Raw genomic sequence first — 14,484 nt, forward strand, 5'->3', positions numbered from 1 at the left:
TTAAACTCCGACGTCAGTATCTGTATAACAAGTAATTAGTGTTTATATGTTTTATTGCATGTTTTGTACAATAATGATTATTCTCACCTTATCTTTATTACTGAATATTTTAAGTTATATTGCATGTTTTAAGTTGATAATTATATTTTATTGTTTTTATTGAGCAAATAGTCTCTCATAACTCCACGAAGAGTGGTTTTATACATTATTATTATTGCATGTTTTATCTGTATTTACCCCATGAATATATAAAAGTGCGACTTGAATAAATGTTCTGTCTGTCTGTCTGTCTGTCTGTCTGTCTGTCTGTAAAAGAAATTTTAACAAAAAATATGATTAAATGTTCCTTCGTTAAAATTACTTATTACACCTAATCATTTTGCAACGGGTGTGAGTTTTCTTTTGAAGAATATTGTACTTCGAAACTAAATTTAAAGTGATGTATCGAAACGTTTTAGTAATTGGCTTTTCCCACCTAAATTTGTATTGTAAAAGGCCCTTAATAGCATTTTTGTTGCACTGGTTGCAGGCAAAACGTAGCATATATATATATATATATATATATATATATATATATATATATATATATATATATATGTGGATGGGAATGGGAATATGATCATTCTGGCCCAAAAATGACATTTTGAGATATTGTAACCTTTATGATGCCAAGTATTTCAAGAACAAAAATCCAAAGTTTCAAGTCAAAATTCACAAAAACTAAAAAAATATAGTACTTTTCGTAACACGGGTGTAGAAATCGAAATGAACAAAATGTATGGTCTAATGTGTTTATTTAGAATGAAATATCCATGTCAGATAAGTATCATGTCAAGGACTATTTACATGTAACATTTAAGTTTTAGCATAGAAACAATAAGCACTCATAGTTTGATTACAAAAGTTAACGAAAAGTTCATAAGTGCATTTGGTTGCTATGGTAACTATTGATAATGCCATTTTCACTCATTTTCTAAATGTTTCTCAAAAAATAATGTTTTTCATAAAGTTGTGTTTTAAGTTATTGACATTTTTATGATACCAAGCAATTGCAGAAATAAAATCTGAACTTGTCTGTCAAATATTAAAAAAAAAAACAATGGATATGGAACATTTCGTAACAGAGAGCTTTAACACAATTTGAACGAAATGTTCGCTAAATCTGTTCTTATTTTGAATGAAGTACACAAGTCAAAATATTAAAATATAAAACTATCTTTACTAGTATCACATTCACTACAAAAGGAAAATAACAAGTATACATTGCTAATGTCCATAATGATAAAGAAACTTACAACAAAGGTCAAAGCAAAATTCAGTTGCTATGGTTACTTATGAAAATGCTATTACCAATCATTTTTGAAAGTCCGCATAATTTTTTTTTATTTATAAGTTATTGACATCTTTATGATACTAAGTATTTACAGAAATTAACTCTAAAGTTTCACGTTAAATTTCACAAAAGTTATAAAACATATGAAACATTATGAAACACAGGGATAAAAAACAATGTGAACAAAACTGTTCTTATTTTAAATATTATATATATGTCAAGATACCTGTTTAAATATATCACTTATCTTTACTAGTGTTACATAAACTTCAACATTAAAATAGCAAGTACACATTGCTAATGTCTATAATGACATAGAAATTGGCCACAAAGGTCAAAGCAAAAATCGGTTGCTATGGTTACTAATGAAAATGCTATTTCCAATCATTTTCAAAGTCTGCCACAAATAATGTGTTCTCAATATACAATGCGTTTTAAGTTATTGGCATGTAAATGATACCAAGTATCTTAGGTATAAAAACTAAAGTTTCTAGTCATTTTTGTACAAAGAAATCAAAAGATATGGATCATTCTGTTACACATTGGTAAGCCAGTTTGAAAACAATGTCCACTAAAAATGTTCTTATTTTAAATGCAGTGTCCATGCCGAAATACTAACTTAACTGTCTGTTATAGCTAACACATAAACTAATTCATAGACACAAAGAGTACACATTGCTCATTATATGTACAAAATGACATAAAAGAACTACATAAAACAACAGTCTGTTGCTATGGTTACATGTGATAATGCCATTTTTTACTCATTTCTTTCATATTTGCCACAAACATTTGATCTACAATCGACATTTCACCAACAAATGAGTAAACTTCGACTTTACACAGAGTTGGTTTAGGGCATACTGCAGATCTTGATGACTCAGATCTAAAGAATGGACCAAAAGAATATTGAAGGTACGATTGACGTTCAGCATCTAGGCACGTTGCGTGCTTTATTTCAGGCAAAACACCACATTCTGGACTCATCCTCAAAAGAATAACTTCAATTTCTGAGGAATCTACAAACTCTTTGCATACTAAACTCCTGGTTTATGTTTTGATACATAGAAATGGTGGTATTTGGTAATATTCTTTAGAGTTTTGAAATATGTATCTAGGAATGATTTCCAACTGTGAACTGTGATTGGCTGTTGAGGGTCATAAACCAAGTGTGGGATGTTGTGGCCGGACTTTGAAGAGGTGAAAACAGTGTGGGCAATTTCTTGAAGATTCTCGGCATTACAACATCGCCACTGGACCTTCCAGTTGCCGAAGTGACAGTCAGGAGCAAATTTGGTGTGCCCAGCCAACATAGTGTTTAGTGTTACACTCTCATGCAATCCTGAAAATTGTTGGAAGATCTGTTTAGTGTAAATAAAACTTATCTATATTCACAAAAAATATAACTAAGCAAATGATTTTAACTAGGGTATAATAAAGTTTTCAAGACATATAAATCTTACAATAATGGAGTGTTAACATATGTTTATTTAGTTAACATATTCCTCATATCAAATTACTGCCAACTACACTTTAACTTCATCCAGTTCTGCATCCTTTAAAATTAAAGCACCAATCGCAGATATCAATGATGTGATTGATTTCAAAAGACAGTGCATTTGTCCTAAAAAATCAGACAAACAATTATCAACAGATAAGAAAACTTACCTGTCATTACAGGTCACATGGCATACCAAAGCACAGCATTGTTCTTGTTTTGGCCGACAGCATTATCGAAATAAACCTGGAAAATTTAATACATTTTTTTTTCTTTTTTAAGCTATATGCAGTACATGAAGAAAGCAATGTTATATTGGTGGACACATTTCATAAGCCATGGTTGAATCCAAATATCCAATCGTAATCAATCATCGAATGTGAAATGGAAAAAAAAATCTGAGTAAGAATGTGTTTCATGGTGTAAAATATGTTAAGTTTCATCATCTTTTATATTCACTATTGATTCTCATAATCTCTTCTCAGCAATAAGGATAAAGTTTGCATAAGCTGTTAGAACCTTTAATCCATTAAAATTCTATAGATAATTTAAATGGGTGAAGCATTAAATACCTCAGCATGTTTTTCACCGACACCATAGTGCTGAAAGTAGTGGTGGGCCAGGCTCACGACACTGTCACTTCCTTTCCCCGGCAATTCGGCCTCGTCCACCAGATAAAATGTCTACTTTCCTGTACAAATAAATGTTAACTATTGTTAAAGGGACTATACACCAGATTGGCACCAAAAACAGTTTTTTTCTGTAACAAATCTCAGGACAATTATTTAATAAAATGTTTTACTCTTTGATATCATAATTGTAAAAAAAATACCAAAATGTAAATGTTCGATCCGGATTCACCAAAATTGCAGTCCAATGTTGTATCTACTGTGCTACGAAGGCTTACTCTAAACCTTTGGAATATCTAAGCTATATACCTAGCTTGGTAATATCAGGTGATAACATCGACAAGCCAATCACGCATACAAATGAATTCTACTAGGTATACATACCTAGTAATCTTTTTTAATGGTACAATACGAAAAAACTGCAAATATATAATTGTAAACTATGTGGTACTTCAGTTACATGTAGTTAGTTTCAATGCATTGTACTCATTAATACCAAGTTTATGTCAGTTTTCGACAATTTTCTTCTTTTTTTCCCGCTATTTCATCATATGGTGTATAGCCCCTTTAATTGATTTCACAAGTAATAATAAAATTGTACTGAAATAGTCAGCAAGAAGATAATGTAGACAACCCAAAATGACACTAACAGATAGCTGTATTACTTTTACAGATCTTTATTTCTAATTAAAATTCATTTTTAAAATCCAAGCTAAGATCAAGAGTGTTTAACTTGTTTACGTTGAATCTTTTAAAAGGATTTCTAAGTATGGCCAAGGTAAAAGTTTTTGAACAGGAATACAAAGCTGACAACATAAAAAATCTAACCTAAAAAATTAATTCTGACTTGGAAAGACAATTTTTACAGGTACATCATTATTGTATAAGATCTGTCTTATTCTGTTACTCCATGTTTAATTCAGAGTGACATCTTACCATAAAAACATAGCTGAACCTAAGGCACACATGCGAAACACATGACACTTCTGTGGGGTGGCGAAATATATCGGCCCAACTTGTTGGCATGATGTGAATAGTGGACTTGCTGGGCAAAATCACATGAGTAGTGGTAGTGCACATCTTGGCTACATGGTTCAGCACCTTCAAAGACAATAATGATAGCAAATAAAAAATCAAATAGTATTTTACTTTATGAAAACAGGTGATCCAAACCGTTATTCAGTAACATTCAAATGATAGTAGTATGCACACTGCAGTTTGTTTACATTTTGAATCTCCTTGACATCTTCAGTTCTCAGAGTACCATCATAATTATTTTACAAAGTAATAAATCATCGTTGAAATTAGTCTCAGAAACATCATGTCCACTATCAGACTCTTGTTCATTTCACAATCAAAATCATCATTATTTATCAAACATAAAATTGACCTTTCATCTGAATCTTTTATATTTTGACTTTGAGAAGACTGCACAAATTCATTTATAATAAAGATTGTCAAGTTAAAGTTGTTCATTTGCAAAATCTGGATCATCATTTTGAATATATTCTTTTTCATAAGGTACCGTCGAGGCCTGTGACAACGTTTAACATTTAACCTTGGCGGTCATTATCGGTTGCTAACAACAAAACAATTCGCAGAATTCACTTCCGGGTTTTGACAATTACTTTGATTGCCATGTGAAAGTACTGTCAAATTACTTATCAAGCTTGTAGATTGTGTTATACTGATTAAAAATAATCATTAATGATTAAATAACATTTTATTTGTACTTACCACTTGCAATTCCACAATTTAAACCAAGAAACGTTGAAGTTTAACACCGGATGTTCCTCGTGATAAACTGGGAAACGGTGTCTCGGTTACTACGTTGTTTGTCAGAATGTTAACAAATATCGGTTATAAACAACCATTTCATGATCAAGCATATTCTGATCAATGTTCTTTCGTTTCAAAAAAATAAAATAATACTGTTTTTATTTCAAAAACGCCTCACATCATCGACCAGAAATGTTTGCACCTTACCGTCATACAAACGTAGTTACCAAAGTCCAAAAGCCGAACAGCTGACCAACTCTTTCGGTAAATTAAACACACGTTAAAAGGTTATGATCAACTAAACGTCAATAAATAGTGTTGCAGAGGGTTTATTGCTGAAATTGACGTGTTTTTTTATGTTGACAACAAATAACTAAGTTTTAAGCTCGAAAATACCATGAAAAATCAAGGGGAAAATATTGCGCGATTTGATTCTCGCTTTTTCTCGTTATTCACGTTAGCGCCACAATGATCAAAATCGCGTTCCCATCCACATATATATATATATATATATGCTACGTTTTGCCTGCAACCAGTGCAACAAAAATGCTATTAAGGGCCTTTTACAATACAAATTTAGGTGGGAAAAGCCAATTACTAAAACGTTTCGATACATCACTTTAAATTTAGTTTCGAAGTACAATATTCTTCAAAAGAAAACTCACACCCGTTGCAAAATGATTAGGTGTAATAAGTAATTTTAACGAAGGAACATTTAATCATATTTTTTGTTAAAATTTCTTTTACAGACAGACAGACAGACAGACAGACAGACAGACAGAACATTTATTCAAGTCGCACTTTTATATATTCATGGGGTAAATACAGATAAAACATGCAATAATAATAATGTATAAAACCACTCTTCGTGGAGTTATGAGAGACTATTTGCTCAATAAAAACAATAAAATATAATTATCAACTTAAAACATGCAATATAACTTAAAATATTCAGTAATAAAGATAAGGTGAGAATAATCATTATTGTACAAAACATGCAATAAAACATATAAACACTAATTACTTGTTATACAGATACTGACGTCGGAGTTTAAGGATATCATGACAGGTTTTGGCACTGTGTTTAACAACAGTTTCATTTGAAAGAAAGAATGAAAGTTTTTCGTTGTCCGATAATGAATTGAAATTATCATTAATATCAATAACTTTTAACAACAGTAAATATCGTAGATTATTATATAAAGGACAATGTCATAAAACATGACATTCATCTTCTACTATGTTATGACAGTTAAAACAAGTTCTTTGTTCAACATTGAGTGATTCATAGCGGCCCGTTTCGAGTTTTAATGGCGCCACTCGACATCTTAATTTAGCTAACGCACTTATGTAAAGGCGGGTAATAGATAGGCTCTGAACATAGTATTCTGTTTTATATGTTTGCTTAAAAGTTCTGTATAGCCACAGTTTGTTGCCTCCATTTATCTGTCGTATGCTTGTATTTACATTTATAACATTACGCCATTGATGGTGAATTTGGTCAAGAATAGTTGTATGACACTAATATATTAATCTAAAGTGTTCAGATCTACGAATTTTAACGTTTATATCCAAGTTATAATCAGCTATATATTTCACTTTATTCATTACAGTACGAGTCCAACACTTCTTATAAACAGATATTGCTTTAAATACAAAGTTATTCAGTCGATTACAGTCCATATTAGCTAATCGGACCATATGGGAAATGACAACTTTCCATTGTTTAACAACAGGTGGGGTCCATCCAATGTCACCATTCACAGCGGTGTTTGGTGTATATTTTCCTACTCCAAGGAAGCAGCGACTGGCTCTGTGCTGGACGGCATTAATTCAGGCGTATTCCCCATATCGCAGCACCGTAGCTAATGGTTGGCCAGACTACTGTGTCGTAAAGTTTCGTAAATACGTTAAATGGCATGCCTCCCATGGCTTTAAATTTTGATATAATAAGTCCAAGGGCTCGAGTAGCTGATTGGGCAACGTATTTTGCAGTGATGTTATAATCGAGAGTGTCGTTTAGTAGTAGTCCTAGGTAACGATATTTTTCTACGCATTCCAATTCATTATTACTACATTTGAACTTAAACTGTATTATCTGTCTAGACGGATTTCTAAAGTGCATAACCTTGCTCTTCTCAATATTAACGGTCATGTCGTTTATGCAACACCATCGCGATAGTATGTCTCGCAAATGTTGAAGATCGTTTTCATTTTCGGCAGTTAACACTAAATCATCCGCATAAAATAGGTGACTTATTATCTTCCCGTTAAATAAAACAACTTCATTTGAATGCCCAAATAGTTCGCTGCAGTCATTTAAAAAAAGTTGAACATTGTCGTGGAAACCAGACATCCCTGTTTCAGGCCAGTGGATACGTCAAACCAATCGGTTGTATAGTTGTTCACGCGCACGGCACATTTGACCGATTATGAAAACGACTTCAGAGCAGTCAACATTTTGCCGTGTATTCCGAAATTCCCTTCCAATTTAGCCCAAAGCTTACTTCTATTAATCCGGTCATAGGCTTTGGAAAAGTCGACGTATGCAACAAAGGTATCCTTCTTTGTCTTTTTTCTAGCGTCGATTATACTAGTTAAAGTTGATAACTGGTCGATCGTACTTCTGTTTTTCCGAAAACCATTTTGAGTGTCAGATACTGCATTGTTTAGTTCGCTCCATTTAGTAAGTCTATCATTTAATACATTTGCAATATACTTTGTAAATTGCCAGTTTCACTGTAATTCCACGGTACTTAACTGGGTCACGTTTATTTGAGTCTTTCAAAAAGGTATATCATCTTTTCATTATCTTAAAGATAACTGTTGTTTTATAAATTGTTGTGTTTTATTGAGTGTCTGTCGGAGTGTACATGATGTATATTGAAATAATTGTTATGTTAATTAAACATGATTTGTATAGAATAATTATATTCAAAACATCAAAAGGTATTGTATAGGAATGTCTAAGTGCGATGCAGATGTTTTATGATTTACCAAATGCATTTTGTTTTTGTTTGTTTGTTTTTCTTCATAGAAGGCCACACTGTAAATATGATGTTGTTATGGTTGAACCTGTAATTATGTCATAATGTGTTTATAACTTCTCTAAATAAAGATATTATTATCATTATTATTATTATTATTATTATTATTATTATTATTATTATTATTTAGTATTAAAGTACGAGGTGCCGGAAAAGTTTCCGGACTGCCTTTGTACTGTTGTCAGTTTTTTTGATTAGGAAACATAAAATTGCACCGAAATAAAGCAACATTTTATCTAGAGGACTGTACATAAATTACTTTTTAATCATACATAAAACAATCATTTTTAACACTGCAAATAAACATATCTCACACCGTACGGATCACTCCGTACGGAAATGACGTACTGTTAACGTTCATTAATGTAATTACGTCAACGTAGGCTCTTGTGTGCTAGTTAATGTTTTTCAAAGTACTGCCCTTGAAATTCAATACATTTTCTGTGTCAATCTACCCACTTATCCAAGATATCTGCGTACCACTCCTTTTCGTAGCTTCTTATTGCCGACCTGACGGCAAATTGCATTTCATCTTCACTTTCAAATCTGCGACCTCGTAAGTCGGCCTTTAATCTCGGAAACACACAAAAGTCAATTGGCGCAAGGTCGGGACTTTACAGCGGATGTTGCAGTCTTTCATACACCAACAAGTCTATTGTTAGTAACGTGTCTTCAGCCCGATGTGCAGGAGCGTTGTCTTGATAAAAGATCAAATTTTCAATCTCGCAGTCCGGACGTTTCTTTCTCAATGCGTTCGTGAGATGTCTCTGCACGACCTAAAATGTCACCAACATACTCAATATGAACCCAAATCACATTAAACGAAATGCCTGGAATCAATAAGAATTTAACATTAAATTGTATAGTATTTGTTATCATAATTGATATGTTGATGTAACTTACTTTTTGATAGTAATCTTTATTGACTGTCTAGCCGCTAGGTACTGCATGTTGCAGAAGCATTCCGTGGCTGTCCATAAGAAAATATATATTATTTTCTTTGATGATTTGGATCGCCTCGCTTTTTCGGCAGTTAACACTAAATCATCCGCATAAAATAGGTGACTTATTATCTTCCCGTTAAATAAAACAACTTCATATGAATGCCCAAATAGTTCGCTGCAGTCATTTAAAAAAAGTTGAACATTGTCGTGGAAACCAGACATCCCTGTTTCAGGCCAGTGGATACGTCAAACCAATCGGTTGTATAGTTGTTCACGCGCACGGCACATTTGACCGATTATGAAAACGACTTCAGAGCAGTCAACATTTTGCCGTGTATTCCGAAATTCCCTTCCAATTTAGCCCAAAGCTTACTTCTATTAATCCGGTCATAGGCTTTGGAAAAGTCGACGTATGCAACAAAGGTATCCTTCTTTGTCTTTTTTCTAGCGTCGATTATACTAGTTAAAGTTGATAACTGGTCGATCGTACTTCTGTTTTTCCGAAAACCATTTTGAGTGTCAGATACTGCATTGTTTAGTTCGCTCCATTTAGTAAGTCTATCATTTAATACATTTGCAATACACTTTGTAAATTGCCAGTTTCACTGTAATTCCACGGTACTTAACTGGGTCACGTTTATTTGAGTCTTTCAAAAAGGTATATCATCTTTTCATTATCTTAAAGATAACTGTTGTTTTATAAATTGTTGTGTTTTATTGAGTGTCTGTCGGAGTGTACATGATGTATATTGAAATAATTGTTATGTTAATTAAACATGATTTGTATAGAATAATTATATTCAAAACATCAAAAGGTATTGTATAGGAATGTATAAGTGCGATGCAGATGTTTTATGATTTACCAAATGCATTTTGTTTTTGTTTGTTTGTTTTTCTTCATAGAAGGCCACACTGTAAATATGATGTTGTTATGGTTGAACCTGTAATTATGTCATAATGTGTTTATAACTTCTCTAAATAAAGATATTATTATCATTATTATTATTATTATTATTATTATTATTATTATTATTATTATTATTATTATTTAGTATTAAAGTACGAGGTGCCGGAAAAGTTTCCGGACTGCCTTTGTACTGTTGTCAGTTTTTTTGATTAGGAAACATAAAATTGCACCGAAATAAAGCAACATTTTATCTAGAGGACTGTACATAAATTACTTTTTAATCATACATAAAACAATCATTTTTAACACTGCAAATAAACATATCTCACACCGTACGGATCACTCCGTACGGAAATGACGTACTGTTAACGTTCATTAATGTAATTACGTCAACGTAGGCTCTTGTGTGCTAGTTAATGTTTTTCAAAGTACTGCCCTTGAAATTCAATACATTTTCTGTGTCAATCTACCCACTTATCCAAGATATCTGCGTACCACTCCTTTTCGTAGCTTCTTATTGCCGACCTGACGGCAAATTGCATTTCATCTTCACTTTCAAATCTGCGACCTCGTAAGTCGGCCTTTAATCTCGGAAACACACAAAAGTCAATTGGCGCAAGGTCGGGACTTTACAGCGGATGTTGCAGTCTTTCATACACCAACAAGTCTATTGTTAGTAACGTGTCTTCAGCCCGATGTGCAGGAGCGTTGTCTTGATAAAAGATCAAATTTTCAATCTCGCAGTCCGGACGTTTCTTTCTCAATGCGTTCGTGAGATGTCTCTGCACGACCTAAAATGTCACCAACATACTCAATATGAACCCAAATCACATTAAACGAAATGCCTGGAATCAATAAGAATTTAACATTAAATTGTATAGTATTTGTTATCATAATTGATATGTTGATGTAACTTACTTTTTGATAGTAATCTTTATTGACTGTCTAGCCGCTAGGTACTGCATGTTGCAGAAGCATTCCGTGGCTGTCCATGAAGAAAATATATATTATTTTCTTTGATGATTTGGATCGCCTCGCTTTTTCAGGAGGAGGCGAAGATCGTCTTTTCCATACCATTGACTCCTTCTTCGTTTCAGGGTCATAAAAGTTCACCCAGGTTTCATCCGTGGTAATGATACGACTTTAAAATCGACCACCCTCCTTTCTCCAGCGCTGTAGAAATTTCTCAGATGCTTCTATCCTGGTTTTCATAATTTCTTCGGTCAAAAGGCGTGGCACCCATCTTGCGCATACTTTTTTCATTACCAAGTCCTTTGTCAAGATATTATATACATTTCCATGGCTTAATCCAACACTATCTGCTATATCGTCGACCGATTTCCGCCGAACAACGGAAATGACGCGCTGCACTTTGTCGATACTGCCACTATCCTGTTGTCGACCGCTTCTCTTATTGTCACTTACGTCGTCACGACCGTCCCGGAAACGCTTGTGCCAATCAAAAACGAGCGTCCTGGAACATTTCCTTAATCCGTCCTCCGGATTGATAAATTTCCATGATTCCGTTGGTGTCATTCCCGCTCTCGCACAGTATTTAATGACTGCTTGTTGCTCCGTTCGCTCGGATGACGTTGACTTTCTACACCAGCGATATCTTCCATTGCTTTAAACAATGCGCATGAATTCAATGATTTTCAAGCGATGATGTTTGTTTTGCACGTGTGTTTAGAAATGACGTTGATATGACGTCATGTAAATTAATCCGATAAAACAGCGCCAAAATATTGCATATCTAGCGTTAATAGCAGTGAAGACAATTTGGTAGTCGTTAATAATTCAAAGGGATTCGTAGCGTAGGTTATATGTTATAGTAAACATATTTTTCAATTAAAATATGGATTATATGTTATTAATTTTTATAATAAAATGTAAAAATGTCGTTAGGATTTATGTGTGACAAGAATCGTCATAGTCCGACGTCAAAATTGTGCAATATATAACCAGTCCGGGAACTTTTTGACTGAACCTCGTATATACCAATTACTAGAGGACTTTTCCCTTTGTATGGTGGTGTTCATCAGATTAGGAATAACATCCTCGTTTTGTCAATTGTCTCTCTTTGGAATTAGCATATTCCCTCGGTATTGAGTTATGTCATTATAACATAATAAACATGCTTTCTAATTCACTACTTGAAATCTTATTCTGTTGCTTTTAGCAATGATTATCAAAATTAACACTTCTTTAATTAATTCATTCTCTTGAAGATGACATGAACACCGCACTGACATTTCCATGCCATAAACTGCATTGAAGATCCACAAACAATTATTTGTTTTGATCTTTATAAACTGCCAACTTGGCAGAATGGATTCGACATCAGGCCGACTTATGAATCATTCTCTGAACGGGCAATGTTAACATAGTTGTTTATATCATTTGAAGTATTTTAAGCATGACAGCTTATTAACATTAGTTGAAAGGGACTTTACTAAATAGATATGTAATATACCTTTAAGTTATGTACACGACGATCATCATAGAATCCGTTCGACTTCAGCTTTCATTCGAGATTTTCTTGAAGACGATGTATATGTAGGTATCCTTATAACTGTAACGTCTGGGTTTATGTTTATATTATATCAGTTCTTCCATAACATACACTTTTCTGGTGGCACAATTAGAAACTCGCTCAATTCATTATTTTTAAATGCACGCTTCGCTGATCTCATGTTGTTAAATATAACTCTCCAGAAGTAATTAATGGAGAAGCCTAATCGGTGGAAGTAACCAAGTTATCGAAATGGTCAATTATCCTAGGAGTATATCATTTATAGATTACCTTTTCAAACAATATGTTTGCAACTTCTTAAAATAAGTCTACGACGTTCAGTATGCTACATGTGCTCATGAAGGTTTTGGTGTATCTTAAAGCTTGGTTGAACGATGTGATACAGAAAATTATCCCGTGCAAAAATGTTCAGACATAATAATAACCTTTCTACTTTTAACACGATTTTGAGATAAGTCATTTACCAAATAGGCTAGATTCGGTTTTGAATCAGGACATTCCCACTGAACATTTGGCAAATCCTTTTGTTCTTTAAACATGTTCGAGATAACATAAGATTTGAAGCCTTCGTTGTCATCTACAATGCCCTTTACACCTATCAATCTATTTCATTCAAAACACTATTCGGCTTGCAATTATTGAGAATTTTGTCTATTCACCTGTAATGAGCTATGGTCATTTTGTACATTGTAGGTAAAAAATGTCTTCTTCTCAGAGCGTTAGCATAAAGTTGTTTTTGTGCCTGATTTATGAACAATTTTAAAATTTCATTCTCACAGAGGCATTGCCAACGTCCTTTCCTACAACTGATAGCCTTAAGATTTTGGTAATGTTTTACTCAAAAAAGTTTGTTTTTACTGTAAAATGTGATGATACTGAGTATGGATGGATTTGGTTTATTTCTTCTTATGCCAAACATCGCTAAGTTCGCTCATTATTTTGTAATGTTCTTCATAAATAGGAATAACCCTTTTGTTCTCTACCTGAACTAGAGCAAAACCTATAGCAGAACTGGATGCATCTGTTTAAAAAATAAATGGTTTATTAAGAGTTGGCAACATTAGGATTTAAGTGGACGTTAGCTTGTCCCCTAATGAATAAAATGATTTTTGACCCCTATCATTACAGTGAACTTTGAAGTTCAGGGTCAATTAATATAAAGGCTGATCATTTTCTGCAAATTTTAGGATAAAATTGCGGTAGTAATTACATAATCCCATTGTTTAACCTGTATTTCATTTATTAGAACTGGGAATGTTTGACAGGCTCAGTTATTTTTGGATTAACTTTAATACCCTCACTAGAGAAGAAATAACCAGGGCATCGATCCCACCTGTACTTAGTTTGCATATCTGGAGTTGTAACTTTAAATTTGCTCCTTGCAACAGGTCAAAGACTACTTGTAAGTGCTATAGATGTTCATTTGCCTTAGATGAATGCTCAAAAATATCATCGACGTAAACTTATGTATTTTTGAGGTTGATAACTCTAAGAACTTTACACAAGTTTATACGGAAGCCGCATGAGATACAATTTCCCTTTAGGGAAAATCATGTAGATGTATTGCCTTTGAGGTTGTGTATCTTATGTTTTCATATTGTGAGTCTGAAAGCTAGTACAACCTGACTCGGAAGTATCTAATGCAACATCGTTGAAATTTTGCCTTTCCATGTGGTTCCCCCTTTAACCATATGTAAGCTTTCATTTGTAGCCTCAATTTCAAGCGAGCGGGTTTGATATGATCCTTAATTCTGCAAAAATGACAAACTTTGTTTTTGCAAAGCAGTCACAAAAGATGTGGGGATTTGTTTTTC

The 14,484-nt window shown here is 33.3% G+C and overlaps 1 pseudogene; it reads right to left on the reverse strand.

Annotated features, from left to right (window-relative positions):
* Positions 1-776: 776 nt before the first annotated feature.
* Positions 777-11,673, reverse strand: LOC128241152 (uncharacterized; annotated as a pseudogene).
* Between the last annotated feature and the right edge of the window lie 2,811 nt (positions 11,674-14,484).

Source organism: Mya arenaria, chromosome 7 (genome assembly GCF_026914265.1).
Source record: "Mya arenaria isolate MELC-2E11 chromosome 7, ASM2691426v1".
Taxonomy (NCBI): domain Eukaryota; kingdom Metazoa; phylum Mollusca; class Bivalvia; order Myida; family Myidae; genus Mya; species Mya arenaria.